The sequence below is a fragment of the Zootoca vivipara genome, chromosome 1 (assembly GCF_965207765.1).
Source record: "Zootoca vivipara chromosome 1, rZooViv2.hap1.1, whole genome shotgun sequence".
In the NCBI taxonomy this organism is placed as follows: Eukaryota; Metazoa; Chordata; class Lepidosauria; order Squamata; family Lacertidae; genus Zootoca; species Zootoca vivipara.
Window position 1 is genome coordinate 127,394,942 of NC_142582.1, and position 25,529 is coordinate 127,420,470.

Genomic DNA, 25,529 nt, shown 5'->3' on the forward strand with positions numbered 1-25,529 from the left:
TTTCATGCTCACTGAGCGACTCTAGGATTCAGGAGACAGGGAACCCCACTGAGGAAAGGGGGCATCTTATTCTTTGGCGATTACTCGTAGCCAAGTAAGATTGCCTTCCATGAACACAGTCTTAGTGTTGTGTCCGTAAGTGACCATGGAGGCCAGTTCTGGATCCACACGTCCTTCCACAGTGGGGACATTAGTTTCTGGGTGGGAGTTGATCACGGTGTGGATTTGCCAAGTGTGCCTTCGTCTTAGCAGATTTCTCCCTTTCGTCCTGAGTTTGAGCATCTTCAAAGCCCATGACGCCTTTGGTAAAGGCTGTTCTCCAATTGCTAGCAGGCCTGTGTTTCCCAGTTGTCGTTGTTTTTACTACATTTCAAAAGATTTGCCTTGAGAGCATCTTTAAACCTCTTTTGTTGTCTACAGTCAAACCTCGGTTGTTGAACGTAATCCGTTCCGGAAACCCGTTTGGCTTCCAAAACGTTTGACAACCGAGGCGCGGCTTCTGATTAGTTGCAAGAGCTTCTTGCACTCAAGCAGAAGCCGGGTCAGACGTTTGGCTTCCGAAAAATGTTCAAAAACTGGAGCATTTACTTCTGGGTTTTTGGCGTTCGGGAGCTGAAACGTTCAAAAACAGAGGTGTTCAAGAACCGAGGTTTGACTGTACCAGTACTTCGTCTTGCAAGGTACCACTGTATTTCACTTTCCATTCTTAAGTTGGAAAATGCCAATCACTTTTCCTACCTGTTGTTGTTGTTGTTGTTGTTTAGTCGTTTAGTCGTGTCCGACTCTTCGTGACCCCATGGACCAGAGCAAACCAGGCACTCCTGTCTTGCACTGCCCCCCGCAGTTTGGTCAAACTCATGTTCGTAGCTTCGAGAACACTGTCCAACCATCTTGTCCTCTGTCGTCCCCTTCTCCTAGTGCCCTCCATCTTTCCCAACATCAGGGTCTTTTCCAAGGATTCTTCTCTTCTCATGAGGTGGCCAAAGTATTGGAGCCTCAGCTTCACGATCTGTCCTTCCAGTGAGCACTCAGGGCTGATTTCCTTCAGAATGGATACATTTCATCTTCTTGCAGTCCATGGGACTCTCAAGAGTCTCCTCCAGCACCATAATTCAAAAGCATCAATTCTTCAGCGATCAGCCTTCTTTATGGTCCAGCTCTCACTTCCATACATCACTACTGGGAAAACCATAGCTTTAACTATACAAACCTTTGTTGGCAAGGTGATGTCTCTGCTTTTTAAGATGCTGTCTAGGTTTGTCATTGCTTTTCTCCCAAGAAGCAGGCGTCTTTTAATTTCGTGACTGCTTTCCTACCTGGGCAGTTATATTTCCACAAGGCTGACATCGATGCCAAAATCCAGCATCGTCTAAGGAAAAGGTAACAGGACTTTGACTCCTATGACCCCAGGCCATTACCGTTTTGGCTGGATGCAACCAGAACAAATGTAAAGAATCCCTTCAGTGTTCTTCGTATGGGATTCCCTTTTCCTTCTACTGCTCTGGGTTTCTTCTGTGGGTTTTTGCCCGAATGGCTAGAACCTGCACAGAACCTTGTGGCGGATTGCAGAGCCACGCCAGCGCTAAGGGCTTCCCTTTTTCCTTGGCTTCCTTCGAGACGCCTCTTGCAAAAGCTGAGTGAGCAGCAGGCCCTCATTAAGGCAAGGCACATTTTTTGACAACACAGCAATAGCCCCCAGTGCTTGCAAGAAGGAGCTCATTAAAACAGTATGGGATTGAGTCAGTTAGGAGCCTGGGATTGAGTCAGCAGGCATTAACAGGAGGCTGTTAACAATTCCAATTTGGAAAATAATCATTTAGCATGGAAGTTTGCAATCAGATCTGATACTTAAGTATGGCGGGGTTTGTTAAACATCCAGCAGGCTATCTGTTTACATAGACAGCTTCTAGGGGCTCTGATGCGCTAAAGGTAATCTCCTGAAGATTAAGGAAATAGCATCCAAAATGTGTGTCTGTATTTTATCAAAGAACTGCAATATGAAGGTTGCCACCCTGTACCCTGGGAGAAAGGCCCACTGGGACTTGATTCTGTGTATGGGGTTGCATCCATCAGAGCAAGAGGTAAAAACTACTGACCGATGAAAAAGATGTCCCCAGTTAGTAGGGTACCATATTTTGTTTAAAATGAAGTTGCAAAATGATTTCCAAAAGCCTGTTGGTAGCAGAGCAAGCTGGAAAGTGTGCAGAGGAGGGCAGCCAAGATGACCAAGGGCCTGGGAACCAAGCCTGATGAGGAACGGTTGAGGGAATCGGGTTTGTTTCCCTGCTGGAGGAAGAGAGGAGCAAATTGGGAGAGCTCGAGCTTGTGTACAGACTAATTTGCTTAACCGTGTTTTATGGTTTAGTGCCGCATTCAAATGTAGCCAACGCTTTTGAAAAAGCATTTGATTTTGTTGTGGGGAAACTGTAAAACAGTCTCTGTTATCTCCAAAGGGAATGGAATGCCTTTTCTACAATCGCCTGCTGCAACACATGTGGGCATCATTCGAAAACACTTTTATTCATGTGAAAGTTTACTGAATAGGTTAATATTCTCATCAGCTGAGCTTTCTGGTTGAGAGCCATATATACCATATATATAATCTTGCAAACAGCTAGCGATGATCGCCTGTGGTGAGTAATAGTCGCCACCAGGCAGGTATCTTCTACAAGAGCTGCTTCGCTTTTTGATTTTCTATGTGCCATAATTAAAGTAACACCGTAGCCTGCGTTCCTCAAATACTAATGCTTTGTGCGGTTGTGCATTTATTTGGAGGATTTTCATCCTGCCTTTCAATCGATGGTCCTCAAGGTGGCTTACAGTAAGTTGTGACCAGTCGGTCTCTCCCACACACGCGTGAGCCCCAAATCCACACACAGCCTAGTAGCCCCACCAGAGGAAGCCGTTGTGATGTCCTCCAAAAGTTGTTGAACTGAAACTCCCATCAGCTCCTGCCAGAATGGCCAGGGATCAGGGATGATGAGAATTGTTCCAATGCAGCTGGGGTGGTGAGGTCCTCCGACCAACGCACAATGGATGGTGGGTGTAAGGGTGACTCCCTACAGGGAGCCAGCCCCCATCATCCTAACGTCCACCTCGCCAAGCACAGGGAGCAGCAGTGGGTCTGAAGCAGCCAGGGGGAAGGGGAAAGACTCGGAGGGAGAGAGAAGCCAGCGTGTGGAACAATGGGAAAGCTCAGAGGAGGAGAGATGTAGGCAAGGGCTCCAGGATGCTGGAGAGCCCTTCCACCGCCTTGAACGGGAGGAGGCTGAGAGGGCATCGCTCCTTCCGGCGCAAGAGTTAAGGAGAGCACCGCGACGCAGGTCAAGGGGGAGGCGTTTTGGGGTGCCTTTGCTGGCGTCCGAACAGACGTACGCCATTGCCAGATTCTGATTCGGAACGAGAGGTCATGTTTTAAGCTGTCTCTACACTGTAAATACTTTGCACAATAAAAGTCTTTAAAGACAAACTGGACTCAAGCAGAGTTACTCTAGAGTAGCCACGACGACCCTCTGACAGTGGGTGTTCATTATCCTTTGAGGCTCAAAAGTATAAGTCCCTTAGTGACCATAAGGGCTTGCAAAACCTGCTTTCGTTGTCCCAAACATCAGTGCTTGTGGGAAAAGCCCCGTTGGTTTGTTTTTTGAAATCCTCCTGCCTACTTTGGACAGCCCTGCCAGTGCTGGTTGACACAGGGAGCTTTTTTCTTCACCCCAGCCCCCTGAAGTGCTGCTTTCCTTTGTGCAGATAAGAATTGCCGCGACGCAGCTTGCAAATAAGCCCGCGGTGATGTGGGGAGCTTGGCACGCTGCAGCGCCAGGGAAAATGCAGAGTCGGTGTTTGCTGTGCCACTTTCTCCTCCCGCCTGTGGGTGCTGTTTGGAGAGAGGCTCCTTTTGGCGTCTGCGTGGGGATGCTGTTGCCATCCGAACGGGAGGCCTGGTGAAACGGAGACAAAGAGAAGCACTAGCAGAGGCGGGAACTAGAATGTGTCCGGGGTGGGGAGGGGAGATGTGCTGTTAAAATTATTGTTACAGGAGGACTTTGGGTTCGGCAGGGAGACTCTTTGGCTGGTGAGTTCCTTCCATGCAGATTAACAAGCAATACATTACAGAGGGGGAGGGAGGGAGGGAGAGAGAGACCTTTGAAGCTGAGAGGGCAACTTTTTGGTTTCCCAAGGGTTTCCTGCTGCGCTGTCTGCTGTTCAGCACAATCCTTGCAATCTCGCAGCCAAGAGGAAGAGCTGGCTTTGTGCCGAACTGGGCAGCGTCAAATCCCCTCCCAGCACAGAATGCCGCCCTTGGATAGCGGGTTTTGAGTGTCACAAATAAGGGTGGTGGTGGGGTGAATAAATATTTTCAGCAATGTGTGTATTTGTATGCACAATTGAGACATTTTTGTATGCAGTGGTCATTTGGAGAACTGTATTGCAAATTTCAGAGAAATTCGGATAGCTGTGTTGCGGTTTGTGGAGAAGAAGCCTGAACTAGGTAGTTTCTCAAATGCAAAGAAAATCACAGCAATAAACTGCATTGTGCCCAATAGAAAAGCAAATCAAATTCTGCCCCCATCCCTACCATGAATTATTATAAGCCTCACCATCTAAAATGGATTATTTCCTGATTGAAGGAAATTTATTAGCCAGTGGACAGGCTTCATTCATTTTCAGATGAAGCAGGATGGCAAACTCTTGTTTCCACGCAATGATTTGAAACCCAGAGATAGATAGACTTCTGACTACAGCGCAGGAGGCGCATCTGTTCACTTCAAAATGAACCTCCCTGAGCTTCCTGCTTTATTAATCATAAAATGGCTTGGGAGGCCTCTTTGCAAACACTCTGTGTACCTTCTCCTCCTCGGGCACTCGGTTCGCGTTCATTTATCCTTGGCACCGTGCTGGTAAAAACACTTAATTCATGGCCATATTCGCCTCCCTTTGCTTTGAAGCTCAAAAGAGCGTGCTGTTTAATCAACAAATGAGAAAATGGAGGAGAGGAGGGAGAGGAGAGATCCAGGCATTATTTCCAAACGGGACCAGTGGTCTTGATCCCATGCCTTGATCCCAATTGAGGTGTGCGCGCCTGTGTGTTGCTCAGGCAGGATGAGGGAAAGGGAAGGGTTGTAGCCACAAGCTGCACCTAAAGCAGCAATATGCGGGTATACTGCTCTTGAACATGGATGTTCCGTTCAGGTGTCATGGCTAACGGCTGTTGCTTGCCCTCTCCTCCATCTGCCCAATCCTCTTTCAAGGCCACCCAAAAGCTCCGCTGGTGGCCACCACAACCTTTGGTAACAAATTCTGTTAAGGGCAAAGACTGGTTCTTCGTATGTCCTTTCCATCAGCATCTGGTTGCTGGTTTTGTTCTTATATGTGTGTTGTTCTTGTTTTTTTTTTAAAAAAACGAAAGCATGGATTATTAATACATAAATAAAATAAATGTCAAGTAACAAACTCAGTTCTCCACGCGCACATTCTTACATGGCCAAAACAGCGCTACCTGTGCACAGGAGGGAGATAACAGCAGGCTTGAGGTGTGTGGGGTGACAACAGAAAACCAAGAGGGGGAATGGAATGGAGTGTTTTAGAAGAGGACTTGGCTGGCTGGAACAGAAACAGTCTACACTGCAACATTTTGTTGCAGTCCCCACCTGTGTCCTTTTTGAGCAATCGTGTTTGTAAAACTGTGGCAGATTCGGCTGCTCAATGAAACCTGACTGGCTAAAAATGAGGTGAGCAGATGCCAGGGTCGAGAGAATGCTTCTTCCTTTAGCAGCACTGTGGAAGAGAGAATTTCAGCCGCTGCCGCTTCTCTCACCTCCTGTGTGACTAGTTGCACAGGTCCAGACCCCTCTCCTGCCAGCTACATCAGTCCGGTCCTCTTAGTGTCTCGATCACCTGCCTCAGGATCTCTATCCATCCAGGAAGCTTGAAATACTGGAAGGATGTTTTTCGCATTTTAGGGCATGGGTAGGCAAACTAAGGCCCAGGGGCCAGATTCAGCCCAATCGCTTTCTAAATCCAGCCCGAGGACGGTCCGGGAATCAGCATGTTTTTACATGAGTAGAATGTGTGCTTTTCTTTAAAATGCATCTCTGGGTTATTTGTGGGGCATAGGAATTTGTTCATCCCCCCCTCCAAATATAGTCCGCCCCCCCCACAAGGTCTGAGGGACAGTGCACTGGCCCCCTGCTGAAAAAGTTTGCTGACCCCTGTTTTAGGGTGTTTCTTTCCCTTTCTGTGACACAAAACCCCAAAGACGGATTTGACTAATTAGTTCTTCTGACGCTTCCAATAGATCCTGAACAGATCTGGACACTTGAAGTGCACTTTGAAGCAAAGAACCGATCCATTGCAGGCTTCCTCCTCCATATTAGATTGTGGCTGCAAACAGCATCTGCGTGGAAGATTCTGCTGGTCACAGCCCCTCTCTGGTGCCCAAGACAGATTATTTCCCTTTAAAAAGCATGCCCACTGTTCGCTGCTTTATTCCTCAGTTCCTCCATCAATGTGTGCCCCTCCAGACCATCTAAAACCCTGGAGAGCTACTGCCAGTCAGTGCAGACACTGCTGAGCTAGATGGACCAATTGGTCTGACTCAGGTCCATGGATTCAAGCCCCGTGTTGAGCAAAAACATTCCTGCATTGCAAGGGGTTGGACTAGACCAGGGGTTCCCAACAAAATTTTCTCGAGGACCCCTCATCGAGCCGCTATTGTGACAAGGACCCCCATTAATTCCTAATCCTAAAATTAAAAAGTGAGAGCCAAATTAAGAGTCTTTTTATAAGAGTCCAGGGAGGAGGGAGGGGAATGGAGAAGACAGGGTACCTGCGCAGTAGCGCACAAATGAAGCCGACGCGCGCAAAGCATCTTGGGGAGGTGAGCGTTAGTAGAATGCGCGCGCTGCCTCTTTGCAAAACAGTAGTGTTTGTAAAGCGCCACCTAACGGCATACAGCAGAACTACTGCCTCTATCTAATTCTAGTTTTGCGCTAGACTCTGCTCATGCAGGAAGCGGCTAAAACAAAAAATCTGTTATCATACGAAATATATTTAATATATTTTTTATTCTAATAGCATCTTGCAGACCCCTCTGGCATAGGTCGGACCACCTGTTGGGAACCACTGGACTAGACAACGCACCCCCAAACTCAGCCCTCCAGATGTTTTGGGACTACAAATCCCATCATTCTTAGCTAACAGGACCCAGTGGTCAGGGGTGATGGGAGTTGTAGTCCCAAAAACATCTGGAGGGCCGAGTTTGGGGGTGCCTGGACTGGACGAATTCTGACGGGGTCCCTTCCAGCTCTCTGATTCTGTGAATCAGTGGTATAATACTGCCCCCTCCGTTCATTTCAGTTTGCTGCTGCTCTGAATTTTAGCCAAATTGTCCCTGCCCATCTGTTTAGGATTAAGGATGACACTAGAGCAGAGTGTTAATAAATGAAATGGAGTATCACGCCTTGAAAATAGCAATTAAAACAAATAATGCAGCCAGGAAATATTATACTTTCTTCAGCACAGGGGGAGTGAGGGTTGATTCTGACAAAATAGCAGTCTTGTCATCATTTTCCACGAGCGTCCCTCCTCTGTGCAATAGAATTTTTTTTTAAAAAAACAAGAAAACAAAAAGATGATAATTCTTTCCTGGATCTGCTCCAACCCTGGCCCTGAGCATTCTTCTGGATGAAGGTCATTTCTTGATGCAAGGTCACTTCATTGTTGTTGGAGTATCTCTCCCTATTTCATTGGCGGAACTATTACCGAGCCGACTTACTTGTATTTTATTGCAATAGTCGCCCGCTTGGCTCGTGATAGGCAAGGCCAGGTTCTTGCTAGAGAAAGTGACTGAGCAGCAGGGAACGCCGTGGATTCCACCCTTTCTTCCCTACTGGGACCTAAGCTTTGTTTTCTAGGTCACTGATGGCTGAGCTCGACACATTCCTTCCCTTCTGTGTTTGCGAGCAGATGAGGCAGCTCTCGGTATGTCATCGGAGTGCATCGCCCGCTCTTGGCAATCTGCTGCGAGGAGGACGGGGCACAACGAACGCTTTTGCAGGAGGTTGCTGGTACTCCAGACCTCACAGGGAGGGAAAGACGAGGGGAGTCTAGCACAGAGCCACAGAGAGCACCTTCAAACAGGGGGTTGTCCTCTGACATAAATACATAAAAGAGCCCTAGACCATCTAGAGCGGGAAGCCTGCAAGCTGGGCATGAGCGTAGCAGGGTTCCCAGCAACTGCTGTTTGTTTGTTTGTTTGTTTCTTTTTCCAAATTTTTTAAACATCTAATAAAAACAAAACACTACAAATAACAACAACCAAAAAACACAAACACCAACAAAACAAGACATACACAATTTCATGTTCTTAACCTCTCATCTAATCATTGTACTGCGACTTCCTTGAATCCTCCTTACTGCGATTCACTGCTAGTCCACTTTAGCAATTTCTACTTCATAATCCTTTTATCCTTATTTAAATTATGCTTTTTCTTAATTCCAAACAAAACCATTGTCTATCATATTTCATATTTTCCTTCACCACCAAGCCAAATCTTAAACTACAACTTTGTATATACATCAAAGTTCATTTCTTTCTATTTAATTACAATACTATTCTTCTTCAAATAAACTTTAAAACTCTTCCAATCGTCTTCCACCGATTTTTCTCCCTGGTCGCGAAGCCTCCCAGTCAGATCAGCTAATTCCATATATTCCAGCATTTTCATCTGTCACTCTTCCACCGTCGGTATTTCTTGAGTCTTCCAATATTTTGCTATCAAAATTCTAGCTGCTGTTGTGGCATATAAAAAGAATGTGATATCCTTTTGGGGTATTTCTTTCCTGACTATCCCCAATAAAAAGGCCTCTGGTTTCTTTATAAAAGTGTTTTTAAACACTTTCTTCAATTCATTATAAATCCTTTCCCAGAAGTCTCTTATTTTGGGGCAAGTCCACCACATGCTGTTTAGATGCACACAGCCTCAGACCTTGGGGAGAGCACACAGCCATTGCAGCAGGTAGCTGCATAAAACCTTATCCTCCATGAATTTGCCTTAACCTCTTTCAGGGTTGCCAACTTGAACAAAATATTGCTGGGGGTGGGGTGGGGCAGGCAAGCTCTGTCCGACATAATTGATCACAAGACGCAGCGCACCCCCCATTTGAATGGCATTATTATTATTATTATTATTATTATTATTATTATTATTATTATTTATTGCCACCCCACCCATCTGATGAGGTTGCCACAGTCACTCTGGGTGCCTTCCTGCATATATAAAAACATAATATAACTTTAAACCTTAAGAAGCTTCCCTAAACAAGGCTCCCTTCAGATGTCTTCTAAAGGTTATATAGTTACTCATTTCCTTGATCTCTGACGGGAGGGCGTTCCACAGGGAGGGCGCCACCACTGAGAAGGCCCTCTGCCTAAATCTGGCCCTGGTAACAGTACAATTAATCCTTTAAACAAAAAGCAAAAAACTCCAAACAAAACAGTAGTAGTAGTAACAACAACAACAACAACAACTTATTTATACCCCGCCCATCTGGACGGCTCCCAACATAATATTAAAACACGATAAAACAATAAGCATTAAAAACTTCCCTTCAGATGTCTTCTAAAAGTAAGATAGTTGTTTATTTCCTTGACATCTGATGGGAGGGCGTTCCACAGGGCAGACACCACCACTGAGAAGGCCCTCTGCCTGGTTCCCTGTAACCTCACTTCTCGCAGTAAGGGAACCGCCAGAAGGCCCTTGAAGATGGACCTCTGTGACTGGGCTGAACGATGAGGGTTATACAGGGCCCAGCAACCCCATTGAAGTCCAGCGCCTATTATGCAGGTGAGGCAGGGCTGTAGCTCAGTGGTCGAAAACCTGCTTGGGTTTTTCCAGGTTGGGCTGGAATGTCCCCTCTCTGAAAACATCCTGGAGCATCCCTGGCAGTCAATGTGGACAGCACTAAACTCGATGCACTAATGACCTGGCTTGGTATACAGCGTCTTATACTGAGGACCCCTGGTCCCTCTGGCTCAGTATTGACTACACTGGCTGGCAGCAGCCCTCCAGGATTTTCATGGAATTGTAGAGTTGGAAGGGACCCCTAGAGTCATCTAGTCCAACCCCCTGCAATGCAGGGATCTCAGCTAAAAGCATCCATGGCAGGTGGCCATCCAACCTCTGCTTAAAAACCTCCAGGGGAGTCCACAACCTCATTCTTTCATATGTGGTGAACTTGTAAAAGGGTAAAAGAGTATTGGGAAATGATCCATAAAGAATTGGGGGGGGGGACACGTTTAAAAGTCCTTTCTGTTGGGGATAATTCAGACTGAAATTCCCATGTGTCAAGAAAGGTTATTTATGTATGCTAGTACTGTGGCCTGTGTTTTGTTAGCCCAGAAATGGAAAACGAGCGAGGTCCCAGCTAAAGAAGAATGGCAACTTAAGTTGACGGAATATGCGCAGTTTGCAGACTTAACATACAGAATAAGACAGGGATCCCCAAACTAAGCCCAATCGCCTTCTAAATCCGGTCCGCGGACGGTCTGTGAATCAGCATGTTTTTACATGAGTAGAATGTGCGCTTTTATTTAAAATGCATCTCTGGGTTATTTGTGGGGCCTGCCTAGTGTTTTTACATGAGTAGAATGTGTCCTTTTATTTAAAATGCATCTCTGGGTTATTTGTGGGGCATAGGAATTCATTCATATATTTTTTCAAAATATAGTCCGGCCCCCCACAAGGGCTGAGGGACAGTGGACCAGCCCCCTGCTGAAAAAGTTTGCTGACCCCTGGAATAAGAGAACAAGATGAACATACGCTTAGAGAAGATTGGAAAATGTTTATTGAATATATGGGGGGAAATTTCCCTCTGAATTATCCCCAACAGAAAAAAAATTGTGTACACTTGAAAACGTTGGCAACATTAAGATAAATTCAACAGTGTAAATAAGTTTTAATGGATGTAATAATGGAAACTGAATGGTTTAATTTATGTAAAATATGCAAGGATTTATTATATGCAGAATGAACCATGGAAATAGAAGAAGGGAAGTTATTGATATTTTTAGGATGTTTAAATGAGTATTCTAAATTGTAAAACAAAATTTAATAAAAATGAGAGAGAGAGAGAAACCACCACCTCCTGAGGGAGACGGTTCCACTGTCGAAACAGCTCTTACTGTCAGAGATTAAGATTCTCATGCTCTACCGACTGAGCTGTTTAGACAGGAGAATTCCCAGCCTTACCTGGAAATGCTGGGTTTTTTTACCTGGGACCTTCTGCCTGCAAAACAGATGCTCAACCAGCTATAGCTCCCATAGTATCTCCCTAACTATTCTAAAGGGTCTCTCAGCCCCCTGGAACAAATTTTGGGAGGAGGGTGCTCCTGTGAAATCTCCCTTCCCAGTCTCTGAGAGAAGATACCTCCCTCGCTTATTTTGATTTCCAGCCTCCCTAGCCTAATTTCCTTTCCTTGGCTGCATTCCTGGCAGCGCAAGCCTTCCACCTTCTGAGACGGTGACTAATTCCCTTCCTTCATTTATATTGACACCTTTGGGGCATTATAAACTGTGCTCTCATTGCCCTGGAGTCTTTCCCCACCGTAGCATAAATGAATCTGCCTAAGTGTGTCCCTCTGTGGCTTATTCTCACACATTTGTGCTATATTAAGTGTGGTTTTTCTATCTCAGTACACTTTTTATTCTTATGCAGCACACTTTGGGATTGATAATAGCTTATGCACTAAAGTGCTCCCATCACCAACAGCCCCTCCACAGCCCTCCTTGCTGCACTGCTGATCCCAAATCTTTGCACCCGCCCTCCAAAAGCTGCAAATGCAATTGCATGTTCCAAATTAAGCTGAGTCAGGCATCCCAGTATACCTACCTACCTACCTACCTACCTACCTACCTACCTACCTACCTACATACAATTGTATACAGTCAAACCTAGGTTCTCAAACGGCTCTGTTTTCTAATGTTTTGTCTCCCGAATGCCAAAAACCCAGAAGTAAATGTTCCGGTTTTTGAACGTTTTTTTGGAACTCGAACGTCCGACTTGACTTCTGCTTTAGTGCAAGAAGTTGTTGCAACCAATCAGAAGCCGTGCCTTGGTTGTAAAATGTTTCGGAAGTCGGAACGGTCTTCCGGAACGGATTATGTTTGACAACCAAGGTTTGACTGTACCTCTCTCGACCCACAGGTCTCAGTGCAGTTCACAAGATAAAATCACAACATAAAAGCACTAAATGCACAACAACAACAACAACCTCCACCCACTAATCCTCCCAACTTAAAATGGCATTGTAGGTCAATAAGTCAAAGGCCTGTTTAAAGAGGAATGTTTCTGGCTAGCACCCTAAAGGTGTATAATGAAGGTGCCAGGCGAACCTACCTGGGGAGAGCATTCCACAGATGGGGAGCCACTGCAGAAAAGACCTGTTCTCTTGTTGCCACTGTCCGGACCTCTCATGGAAGAGGCACATGAAGAAGGAGGGCCTTAGAAGATTATCTCAGGTGCCCGGATAGTGGGGAAGCTCCCCCTCCCCCACCTGAGGGCCGCATTCATTTCTGGGCAACTCCCCAAGGGCCACTGTGAGAAACCAGAGGTGCAAGTGAGTGGAGCAACAAATGCCAATTTTGCAGCAAGCTGGTTTCTACACATACCCCTCTCTGCCCTCCATCTTGATGAAGGGACATTGGCAGAATTCAAGCCAGGCAAAAATACTCTCGGCGCAAAGTGGTGTCATTGAGTGGTATGGCCTGGAGAGAAATTGAGAGCCTCATTTGGCTTCCAAACTCGAGGTTCCCCTCAACTGACCTGGCACATTTAAAATAAAATAGCTAAGCTGTGGAATTGCATGCTTTGTCTGCAATGATTGTGTTCACATTAAAAAGGTAAAGGGTAAAGGGACCCCTGACCATTAGGTCCAGTCGTGACTGACTCTGGAGTTGCATGCTCATCTCGCATTATTGGCCGAGGGAGCCGGCGTATAGCTTCCAGGTCATGTGGCCAGCATGACAAAGCCACTTCTGGCGAACCAGAGCAGCACATGGAAACGCTGTTTACCTTCCCGTCGGAGCGGTTCCTATTTATCTACTTGCATTTTGACGTGCTTTCGAACTGCTAGGTTGGTAGGAGCTGGGACCGAGCAACGGGAGCTCACCCCGTCACAGGGATTCGAACCGCTGACCTTCTGATCAGCAAGCCCTAGGCTCAGTGGTTTAACCCACAGCGCCACCTATTTCCAAATTCCATTAGCATCAGTAATAGCAGTTCTTTGTTCGTCCTCATGCTTTTACACAGTCCTATCCCTCCTCTTTGGCGGTGTGTGTGTGTGTGTGTGTGTGTGTGTGTGTGTGGCTGATTATATGCATGGTAGCGATTCGGCGTATTCGTAGAACATTGGTGTGCAAAGGGGAGGTGTGGACAGCTGTATTCTCTGGCCACTGTGCTAAGCTGAGCAGTCTAAAAATAGAAGCCCCAAGTGGCAACAAATTTAGTATCTAGGCCAAAATCTCTTGCCGACCGCTTCGTATTTTAATTGCCTCCTCACAACCTGCAGTGGCCCAAATTGTTGCAACGTTGCAGCTAATGGCGTATGTGCCAAATTCCTCCTCGCGCTCGCTCGTGTGTTTAGGTGGCCGCATCCACTACAGAAAATGTTCCTTTCCTACTCAAATGCAGATTTTGCTACAGTATTTGATTTGTAGCTGCCCGTATCCATGGAGCTTAACCAAATCAACCCCTTTCACATCATAATTACACACTCATTCATTGTTGGTGTTTTGGACCTGGACTGAGGCTACTGCTGTTCAGCCTCCGTAATCAGTAGCCTTGGCCAAGCTAGTTTTTCTCAGACTCTGTTCTTACCTGTGAAATGGGCACAAGAGTGGCCTAACTGTGTAAGCCTGTTGCAGTCAAAGCAACTAAGTTTCTCATGGCAATCTAAAAGGCTAACAAATTTTTCAAGGCATGAGCTTCCTTGCATCTGACTCTAGTGCGCAAAAGCTACAGTTGCAATGAATGTCATAGTTGGGGCTTCAAGGTGTCACGAGACACTTCTTGCTCTTTCTGCCTCAGAAAGTGGTTGTGAGTATCTGTGGTGAAATACAATCCCTGATAGAGAGGCAATGCACAGTTAGACACCAAACATTAAAAACTTCCCTAGAAGATGTCTTCTAAAAATTAAATAGTTGCTTATTTCATTGACATCTGATGGGAGGGTGCCACCACCGAGAAGGCGATACTTGTCCAGGGCAGGGGCGGAAGGTGAAACTAGGACTAGCACAAGAAAAGTCTGCCTTTAGAGCTGTGGAGTGGTGCCTTTTAGACAACAAAGGAGTTACCATTAACCTACGGCGGCCTCTGGCCTCCATTAAATATCATTTATGGCAGAATTTGGCAAGGAAATTTCTCAACTCTCCTTTTTTAAAAAAAGTTTACGACTTCACATTTTAATAAAAGGTAAGAGAGGAGCACTTTGGGGGGATAGGATAGGGAGCGAGCAGGCCAGGTCTCCCCTCTTATCCCCTTGCTGCATCCACACACTTCTCTCCTCTCTGAAGAGGCGTCCAGACCACCACTCTTTTCAGGTGGGATTCAGTCACATACTGGCAAATTCAGTTTGTGCAATTATAGTGGAATTGGGAGGTCTCGTGCCACAAAACCCACTTCCTCCCAAAAGATTGGGCTTCTGTGATAAAGAAAGTGAAAATGGAAACGCACCGGAAAATGTGGTACATTACCTGCTTTGGCACAATGCTGTCTAACCTCCCCGCAAACATACGAGAACAAATGTACATTAAATACCCAGCACTGTCTCATTGGGATGAGTAAACAGGTTGTCCAGAAGTTCCTTGAGTTGGCAGCCTGCTTGTTGTCAACTCAGAGGGAAGAGAGGTGTGTCCAGGGCCCAGGTCTTCTAGCTGCCGATCCTCAGTGGTCTCAGTCCCATGGATTTCAATGGGACGTACAGTATCTACCGTATCAATGAAGGTTTGCATGCCACACACTGATTCAACTAAGTTTTTATTCAGAGTAGACCTGTTGAAATTGGTGGACCTAAAACAGGTGACCCAGGTGGCGCTGTGGGTTAAACCACAGAGCCTAGGGCTTGCTGATCAGAAGGTCGGCGGTTCGAATCCCTGCAACGGGGTAAGCTCCTGTTGCTCGGTCCCAGCTCCTGCCAACCTAGCAGTTCGAAAGCACATCAAAGTGCAAGTAGATAAATAGGGACTGCTCCGGCGGGAAGGTAAACGGCGTTTCCGTGCGCTGCTCTGGTTCGCCAGAAGCAGCTTTGTCATGCTGGCCACATGACCCGGAAGCTGTCTGCGGACAAACGCCGGCTCCCTTGGCCTATAGAGCGAGATGAGCGCTGCAACCCTAGAGTCGGACACAACTGGACCTGATGGTCAGGGGCCCCTTTACCCTGTTTCTCATATTTTAAGACATACCCATAAAATAAGCCATAGCAGGATTTTTAAGCATTCAAGGAATATAAGCCATACCCCGAAAATAAGACATAGTGATAGGCGCAGCAGCAATGCCGGCCGCGGCAGGAGGAGGAGGAAAAAAATAAGACATCCCTTGAAAATAAGCCATAGTGTGTTTTTTTGAGGAAAAAATAAATATAAGACATGTCTTATAATATGAGAAACACGGTAGATTACCTTTACCTAAAACATAGGCTTCAGTACCTAACCCCACTCACCTGGGAGTAAGCCCCACTGAATTCAATGGCACTTACTTGTGAATAGACGTGATTAGGCTTGCAGCCGTAAGTCACATCCATGAATTTCAATGGGTCTTCTCTGGGTAAAACCACCCGTTTTCCCTGACTTTCCCTATTTTTATTTATTTATTTATTTGCAGTTACCTATTTATTTGTACTGATGTGTTTATGTAGAATCAAAGAATCGTATAGGTGGAAGGGAACCCGAGGGTTATCTAGTCCAACCCCCTGCAATGCAGGAATCTCTTTATTTTAATGGTCATCTTTTCTGTTTTTAGCTTGTTCTATGTTATCTGTGGGAAGCGGGTGGCGCTGTGGGTTAAAACACAGAAGCCTAGAGCTTGCTGATCAGAAGGTCGGCGGTTCGAATCTCTGCGACGGGGGTGAGCTCCCGCTGCTCGGTCCCAGCTCCTGCCAACCTAGCAGTTCGAAAGCACGTCAAAGTGCAAGTAGATAAATAGGTACCGCTACAGTGGGAAGGTAAACGCCGTTTCCGTGTGCTGCTCTGGTTCGCCAGAAGCGGCTTTGTCATCCTGGCCACATGACCTGGAAGCTGTACACTGGCTCCCTCGGCCAATAACGCGAGATGAGTGCCGCAACCCCAGAGTTGGTCACGACTGGACCTAATGGTCAGGGGTCCCTTTACCTTTATGTTATCTGTAATAAATTATCATAATCGTCACCATTATTACCTGTGTAAGCCGCCTTGAGACCTGGACTGGGAAAAAGGCAGGATATAAATATATAATAGTAGTAGTAGTAATAGTAGTAGTCGTAATAAAATAATAATAATAATAATAATAATAATAATAATAATAATAATAATAATGTTTGCCCCAAAGAGACCAAACTGCGGGAGGCAGTGGAAGACAGGAGTGCCTGGCGTGCTATGGTCCATGGGGTCGGACACGACTAAACAACTACATTATATATATATATATATATATATATATATATATATATATATATATATGTATATAAAAATTCAAATATTGCCCTGAGCTTTCTAATCCTGTTTTCCTTTCTGCCCACCCGCCCACAACAGTCCTTGCAGATTACCTCAGGGTTTGAAGCAGTGTCGGAGAACCAGCCGACTCTTAGGTGCGAGGAAATCATGAGACGAGAGTCAAGAGTTTCAGATAGAGAGCATGAGCAGAGTGCTGAGCGAAGTGCTGCCTGCCTCTCAGCCTCAGCTCCTTTATTATGGATCCTTTCCTTGTAAAAAACATTAACCTTTTAACCTATACATGACTCATGCAAACAAGGAAGATGTGTAAACAGACAGGCTGGCGCCAGTGGTCCTGTGGTCCTGTGGTAAATCACTTGATGGATTACTCCCCAATAAACCTGTGCCTTACACAGAGAACTCCACCCGCACACCCCCACATTACCTCTTTCTGTTTATTTTTAAGCAACAGGGTAAATTAACACGTGGGAAGCCTGATAGGGAGTCGCTGATACCTCGCAATGAAGGCTCCACGTGAAATTCCAGTGGAGGGGCGTGCAGCCTGAAACCAGGTCATACATTGACCAAAGAGGGAGGGTAAACATTGAATGCAGCAACATAACATAACCAAGCCACAGGCTAATCCTATAACCGTCAAAAGTGTTTTCCTGATCCAGGCACCGTTAGGCAACCAAGACAGCAGCCATTCCCATGGATCAAAACCCACGGCAGGTTGCAAGGGCCGTGCAGCCACCAAGTTCTCCTTTCCTTGTATAGTATGAGTAATGTTAGGACCATTATCTTGCACATACATGCAACAATGACTATGTATTAAGGCACATACGCCTCTTTTCGAGGCTAAAATCACATCCTGTAATTCTGTATTGATCAATTTCATGCCTTTAACTGTGTCATTGAACAAAGCCTCTGTCCAGTTAGCTAAGTGATGCAAATCTCTATAATTCATTTTGCTACTCCTAATAATGGCAAAATACTACGAGCTATCTGAGTATCAATATATTGTGTTATAGGGGCATTGACTTCGTGTTTATTGCGCAAGCGGGTGTGAGGAAGAGCATCTAACTTATACACCAGTGGTATCACTACCCCTAGAGTGCAAGTCCCTGAAAAAGCAGAGGGAATCTCTTTGTATGCTTTCTTACCACACAAAAGCCACAGATTTGATTGTAACACGCATGTGGATCTCCAACTCTTCTTCATCCAATCAAACCATGAATGAAAATCACGGCATGTAGCCTGTTGGTAATATGTCATGTATCTGGTAACATTATTAATTGTTACCTTGGGCCTGCCGCTTTGGGTAGTGACGTTAAGAAAACAAGAGCTACCATTAACATACTCATAAGTCCAATTACAATAAGGATAATGACCTAAAAATCTGCTACTATCGTGATTAAAACGAAAACATCGTGGAGCTACTTCTAATAATGATAATATAACAGGGGGTGAACTAATACGATTATCTCTCATATTATTACTAATTCTAAAAGAATCATTAATAGGAATACCATGCAGTAATATCCCCTGAATGACTTGACTGTGAGGGAATATGTAAGCAAATCCAACAATCAGAATAGTTAAGCAATTTCGCAAACTGAGAAATATCCTGTACATAGGTATTATTATTCCATATGGAATGATAAGAGTCATGTCTTTGATACTTCTGTAAAATGGCAGCACGCCTAGAGCGATTATGGCTTGCAGATCGAATAAATGGAAGGTGATCTTGATGGAGTGCAGCCATATTTAGAGCACGATGCCGCCAGGTGCAATGGTGTGTCAGACCGGGTGACAGGTGCTGTCCTCCAGAAAGAGTGTAGAAAGGTCTGCCTCCTCCCTCAGCGGCATCTGCGACTGAATGGGCTGAAGAAGAAACTGTAGATGATCGCCAGGGTCGTACACAGCGTGCTGGCACCCACAGAGGGTCCCCATCGATATCTACCGCGGCGTATCCGCGTCCCCAGGTAATCAGCGGTACAGGGCCACGCCATGCTGGATCCGGATGTTTCCTGAAAGACACAAGGGGGCGAGGCAGCTCCTCCTCTTTTCTAAAATGTAATTCTGCTGGAGGAAGCTGCTTATTATGTGGATATAAAAGATTAAAAAGCACTTGAGGCACAATATAAGATATTTCAGCAATAGGAGCGTTCTTTCCCCTGAGTTGTGGAAAAAGCAGAGATTTAAAAGTTGAATGATCAACAATTGCTTGTCCTGTAGAAGTAAAAGGAATACCATGAGTTAATTTCACATTCCACAATGTACAGAAATCAGAAAATCGCTTAGAAATGTACGCTGGGCCATTATCCGTTTTGATGCTGCTAGGCTTTCCCATGACCGAAAAACAGCGCAGAGTGTGCTGTATTACGTGCCTGGCTGTCTCCCCTTTTAAGGGCGTCGCCCAGATGAAGCCCAAAGACGTGTCCACCGTGAGGTGCAGTCTTGAAAAAAGAGGCTAACAACGGGGTGAGAGTGACATCCATTTGCCAAATTGAGAGAGGGGCAATCCCTCTGGGATTGACAGCATCAAAAGGAAACATGGTAGGGGCTTTAGAACAAGAAGAACATTGCGAGATAATGTCTCGTGCCTGAGAAATTGGCATTGGAAAAGACTTGGCTAGAACCTTGGCAGATTGATGAAAGGTGGCATGGCTCAGCAGAGGGTCAAAAAACAAAGAAAAGACCTGCTCTTGCTTCAAAGAGAGAGACAATTGCAACAAAATCATCATCCAGAGCAGGGAAATGTATGCCACTGACAAGAATGTTAAAAATCTGAAGACATACTGAATATCAACAGTCAGGTTAAACTTCACATTCTGAAATGGATCAAATGCCAAAATCACCACAGCCAATTCAGAACGCTGAGCGGATTTCTGCTCCGTTGTAAATCTTGTCTTCCAGGCCCCCTCCTCCCTCCACACAACCACCCCCCTCATCTTTGTCCCATCTGTGAAGAGGGTGAGAGCAAAGGGGATAGGGGAGGGGGAGCACAGGGAACGGAGGGAATAGGAGACAGAGGAAAGAAAGATCAATGCCACAGCACATTGTCTTCCCTTGATAACAACGTCCATAACAGCTGCTGGAGAAGTATAGACATTTCGCAGTGGTGTATGGGGCAGGTGTAGCCATTCAACTAGGCAGACGCGAGACTGAAAAAATTCTGCAGGCCGGTAGAGAACAGCTGTGGGCAGCAATTTTGTGGCAAAAACAGCCAATGACAATAGTCCTGTGGAATCCAGGCGATCCACCATAGATTTTTGCAAATGGTGATTAATCGTTGCCAGGGCTGATTCGTTGCCAGGCATATCCTGGGTTACCGGTGTGATGTCTGCCGATTGCTTGTGTCCTTTCAGGGCATTGTACAAAGGTGATAGTACACACATTGGTAAGTCTATGTATGATTTTGCCCAATTCGAATGTCCTAACAGCAGTTGTAGATCCACCAGCCAGAGTACCGCTGGAAAATGCAGCTGCAGTATCAGGGGGGGTGCTGCTTGTTGCGTATCCTTGTGTTCCAGGTATGTGATAAGCAGGGTGCGTTGAATTTTTTCCGGGGCGATTTTAAGCCCTGCAGAGGTGAGATCCTCTGTCAGCTGGTGCACCCATGTTTCAGGAATGTCTTTAGCGGCAAGCAATTTTGCTGTGTGGGATTCAGAGCCGATTGATTGACAGGCTTTTAACATGTCGGCTATTGCCACATTAGGTGTAGCTACCAGCGGGCGCAAAGCTTGTTTACAGTCATCATTGGCATTATCAAAAGCTAATTGTCTGATGATTACTTCTTGTGCTGCTGTATCTTGAACCTGGCGTTTAAGGGTATTGTACAGTCTATTTATGAAAGCGCCATAAGGTTCAGTGGGTCCTTGCTGCATGCTCCCCCATCGCCCCCCTTTTCCTAACTTCTCAGGAGGAACAGACATCAAAGCCTCCTGGGCAGCTGAAATTGTGGAGTCCCAGTACTGAGGATCCAGAGCCAATTGCTGCGCAGTTGTTAAAAAATTCCCAGCTCCTGTGAGACCATCCAGGACGTCTGCAGGTGTTAACAGGACAGGGGGAGGTGCGCCTGCTGCCAGAGCTGCAAAGGCATTGGCATGTGCTGCCAGTGTAGCATTATTCAAATATGTTTGGATATCATGGACTCGGCGTTGACAAGCCCAGGTCCAACTTTGCATAAAAACCATCATTTGATTTGGTTTGAGCACTGTTCTAGCCAGTAATTTAATATCCTCTGGCAATAATTGCTGTTGAAAAATAGTGCCAAAGAGACCAAGAGTATACGGGGAATGCAATCCATTGTCTCTTACTGACTGATACAATTCTTTGATGTATCGGAGTTCAAATTGCTCGTGCCGTGGTGCCCCACCCCCAGGCACAATCACAGGATAAGCAGCTGACATTTCAGTAGAATCAAAAGCCAGCAAAGGAGCTGCTGCTTTAAGAGATTCCTGGAGCTTTGTAGTATTCCCCCCCTCCTGCTTCACAGTGGGCATGGTACTTTGAAATGCAGGCAAAACCTGAGAGACATAGGCTGGAGGGGGTGGGGTGGCAGACAAAGAAAGTTGCTGTTTTCCTGGCGGAGTTAAATTAGGTGGGTCCGGACCAGGAAGCATGGGGGCAGGCAATGCTGGATAAACAGAAGGCTTCAGTGGGGGAGGCGTGCATGCGGGCGGTGCAGAGGGGAGGCTTGAAGCAGCTGCCAGAAAGATATTCTTTGGCGTCACTAGTGCCAAGCATGCTCTTATTTTCCCCCACGTATTTAAGACACGTACTCCAATGCTGGGATGAGCATGAAAATGTTCACCTAGTTTGTCCCAAAAATCTAATTCCCAAGTTCCATCCTCCGGAAACCATGGACAGTGCTCATAAGCAGTATGAATAAAAGCAATAAGATCGTCTTCTGAGGCATGCTGATTGTTAGAAGTCAGCAGGTATTTTAAGTCTTTAAGAAAACGTTTCTGTGGCACGGAAAGCGAAGTGCCCATTGTAAATGCAGGAAGAGAAAGATAAGCAATAGCTGGGAGCCAAACTCACCGGGGATCCGAAGATGAGGTAGACGTCTGAACCCTTGCCGGGCGGGTGAGTAGCTGATGCAGGACCACGACGTGCGTCCTTTCAACAATGGCGTAGAACTTTTTAGCCTCACACGGGGCACCACTTGTCGGAGAACCAGCCGACTCTTAGGTGCGAGGAAATCATGAGACGAGAGTCAAGAGTTTCAGATAGAGAGCATGAGCAGAGTGCTGAGCGAAGTGCTGCCTGCCTCTCAGCCTCAGCTCCTTTATTATGGATCCTTTCCTTGTAAAAAACATTAACCTTTTAACCTATACATGACTCATGCAAACAAGGAAGATGTGTAAACAGACAGGCTGGCGCCAGTGGTCCTGTGGTCCTGTGGTAAATCACTTGATGGATTACTCCCCAATAAACCTGTGCCTTACACAGAGAACTCCACCCGCACACCCCCACAAAGCAGTATTGAATAAGGAAATGCATGCGTGCAAATTCTCATAACGGACCCTGGAATCCTGGTTTGCAGCAAGTTTTATGAATAATGCCACCGCAGCTTCCCTGCTTCGCTGTTCAGCTGACTCTGTAATGCTTTAAGATTCCCACTCCTGAGGGGAAATGCACCCGTTAAAGCCTCCATTTCAAAACGGGCAATCATTCCTCCTGTTATTACCTCTTCCATTTATTTCTTTTATTTGCAGCAGCCCGTAAAAAATCTGCATTTTGCTCGTAGTAAAGGTTGTGGCGGGGCTGTAGGAATCTATTTTGTTTTTCAGGCGTGATGGCAAGCTGTTGCCCCTGACCTATTTTAATAACAAACACTCCTGGAAATTACAGGCTCCGGTGAAATGCTTTAGTGAATAACTGCTACGCTGTCCAAGATGCTCCGTGGAAGACCGATTGTTGTTTCGGCGCAGGCGCTCTTTATTTGATGGTGCGTGGTAGATCGTGACCATAGCTATGCATCCCCTTGCTTTTTTAAGAGGAAATAGTAGGCCCAACACTTGCGTTTCGATGCCTATGTAGTGCAGATCCTGTGCCAAGAAAAGGGACGTTCTGCAATGTGAATTCTACGTGGGGCTGCCCTTGAGAAGGGTTTGGACGCTTTGGCCGGTGCTGAGTGAGCCGAGCGTAGCAGGAAGTTGGCATGTGTATAATAATAATAATAATAATAATAATAATAATAATAATAATAAATACACCCAAAAACCCGGCAGGGCCAGATTTAGGTTTGATGAGGCCCTAAGCTACTGAAGGTAATGGGGCCCTTTATATGTCCAGCTGTCCTTTGTCAACAACAAATTGTCGCTGTTTTTTGTGTTGAATATATGCTATATGGTAATTTATGGACCTAATAGGTGTCTAAAGCCATTTCACATGCAGAATGTAGGTACCCTATATATAGAAATGAGCAAACCAGTGATATTTTAGGGAGCAGGCTAGCAGGCGAGGCCCATGACTTACATCAGGCATCCCCAAACTTCGGCCTGCCAGATATTTTGGACTACAATTCCCATCTTCCCCGACCACTGGTCCTGTTAGCTAGGGATCATGGGAGTTGTAGGCCAAAACATCTGGAGGGGCGCAGTTTGGGGATGCCTGACTTACATCATAGGAGCCTACACAACACAAAACACTGTTTTTGCATGTGGGTTTTATTTTATTTGCTTTTTATCTTGTATTTTGGAAATGTGCATCCAGTTTTTTTCCCTTTAATTTTTTTTTTTGGGGGGGGGGCTCAAGACAATGGGGCCCTAAGCTGTAGCTTGTTTAGCTTATACGTAAATCCGGCACTGCCTCAAAGACATAATGCCAGGAGGTTGTACTCTGCAGGGGTGGTTCTCATGAATTTGGAAGGTGTGAAAGATGGATGCATCGAGTTGATAAAGGACCAAGATTACCAAGGGTCTGGAAACCAAGCCTGATGAAGAACCATTGAGGGAGCTGGATATGTTTAGCCTGGAGAAGAGAAGAGAGAGAACTGATACAATAGCCACCTTCAAATATCCGAAGGGCTGTCACATGGAAGATGTCTTGTTGTGACTCTGCCTTCAAGTCATAACCAATTTCCGACGTCAACTTGCCTCTGATACACTTCCGACAACCTAATCTCTTAGTTCAACTCGTGGAAGCTTTTGCTTACTTGAAGCAAATCAAGTGTTTTTTGCCTAGATGTCTCCCAGTACTGTGACAATTGCTCTCTTTTCTTTGTCAAATCTTTTTTACTGAGTTCTACATTGCAAATTGAAATTCAAACATTGAACATCAACATCATCATTTAGGATTCCCTGAATCGTTCGACTCCCCTCTGCCCTTCCATGGTTACTGTTATCAATCTTCTTTTCACTTATTTTCTCTATTTTAAAACTAATAATCCATTTTCACCATTGTTTTTAGTACATTACAAGCATTACTCAAATCCTGTCAAAGTTTTTAGTTGTTTACAGTGTTCTCTTAAATACACTGTAAATTTTCCCCATTCTTTCTTAAAGTTCTTATCTTCCTGGTTTCTGATTTTCCCGGTCAATTCCGCCATTTCGGCGTAGTCCATCATCTTCATCATCAACCATTTGTCTCCAGTCAGGACTTTATCTTCTTTCCATCTCTGGGCCAGTAGAAAATATCTAATAAAAAAGCCTCAGGATTTTCTGTGAAAATGCCTCTTGCCCCTTGAAACAGAGGACTTCACCAGGGGATACTGCCCTCTGTAAAACTGGACATACGGTCACCTTACACACAAACACACACTCACCCCAGGAATGCTAGGAGTCATAGTTTGGCAAAGGCGTTTACATTTTTTCTCTTACAGGTCCTCCGCCGCACTCCTAACAGAACTATAATTCCTAGGGTGCCCCTGGAGGTACGGAGTGGCTATCTTTGTTGGAAGCCGCCCAGAGTTGTTGTTGTTGTTGTTGTTGTGGTTGTTGTTATTAATTAAGCTGCCCGTAGTGTAGGTATAGTATAGTATACCTATATGTAGGTATACGTATAGTTAAAGCTATGGTTTTCCCAGTAGTGATGTATGGAAGTGAGAGCTGGACCATAAAGAAGGTTGATCGCTGAAGAATGGATGCTTTTGAATTATGGTGCTGGGGGAGACTCTTGAGAGTCCCATGGACTGCAAGAAGATCAACCCTATCCATTCTGAAGGAAATCAGCCCTGAGTGCTCACTGGAAGGACAGATCCTGAAGCTGAGGCTCCAATACTTTGGCCACCTCACGAGAAGAGAAGACTCCCTGGAAAAGACCCTGATGTTGGGAAAGATTGAGGGCACTAGGAGAAGGGGACGACAGAGGACGAGGTGGTTGGACAGTGTTCTCGAAGCTACGAACATGAGTTTGACCAAACTGCGGGAGGCAGTGGAAGACAGGAGTGCCTGGTGTGCTCTGGTCCATGGGGTCACGAAGAGTCGGACACGACTAAATGACTAAACAACAACAGTGTAGGTGCAACTTTTGTCCCCACTGTCGCTCCGAGGAAAGCCGTAAATCCGTCATCTTATAAAGACAGGCGGTTGCCAATAGGTGTTGAACATCAAGGTGACGCGGTTGATGGATTTTACCTCCGGCTCTGGCAAAACACCGAATTTACTTCCATTCCTGCTTGCAAATAAAACAGGGAGTCTCACCCACACAACTCTTTCAAGATAAGAACCTTCAGAGAGATAGCTGAATATCCCCGAGGCACACAGTGCCCTTGCTGCTGACAGCGTTGTTATTACCGTGTTTCTCATATTATAAGACATGTCTTATATTTATTTTTTCCTCAAAAAAACACACTATGGCTTATTTTCAGGGGATGTCTTATATTTTTCCTCCTCC

The 25,529-nt window shown here is 45.7% G+C and overlaps 1 protein-coding gene and 1 pseudogene across 6 annotated transcripts in view; one reads left to right on the plus strand and one right to left on the minus strand.

Moving 5' to 3' along the window:
* Nucleotides 1–25,529, plus strand: part of RTN1 (reticulon 1) — a 138,533-nt gene that overhangs the window by 33,110 nt on the left and 79,894 nt on the right. The window lies entirely within an intron of this gene.
* Nucleotides 16,877–19,841, minus strand: LOC148687752 (endogenous retrovirus group PABLB member 1 Env polyprotein-like; annotated as a pseudogene).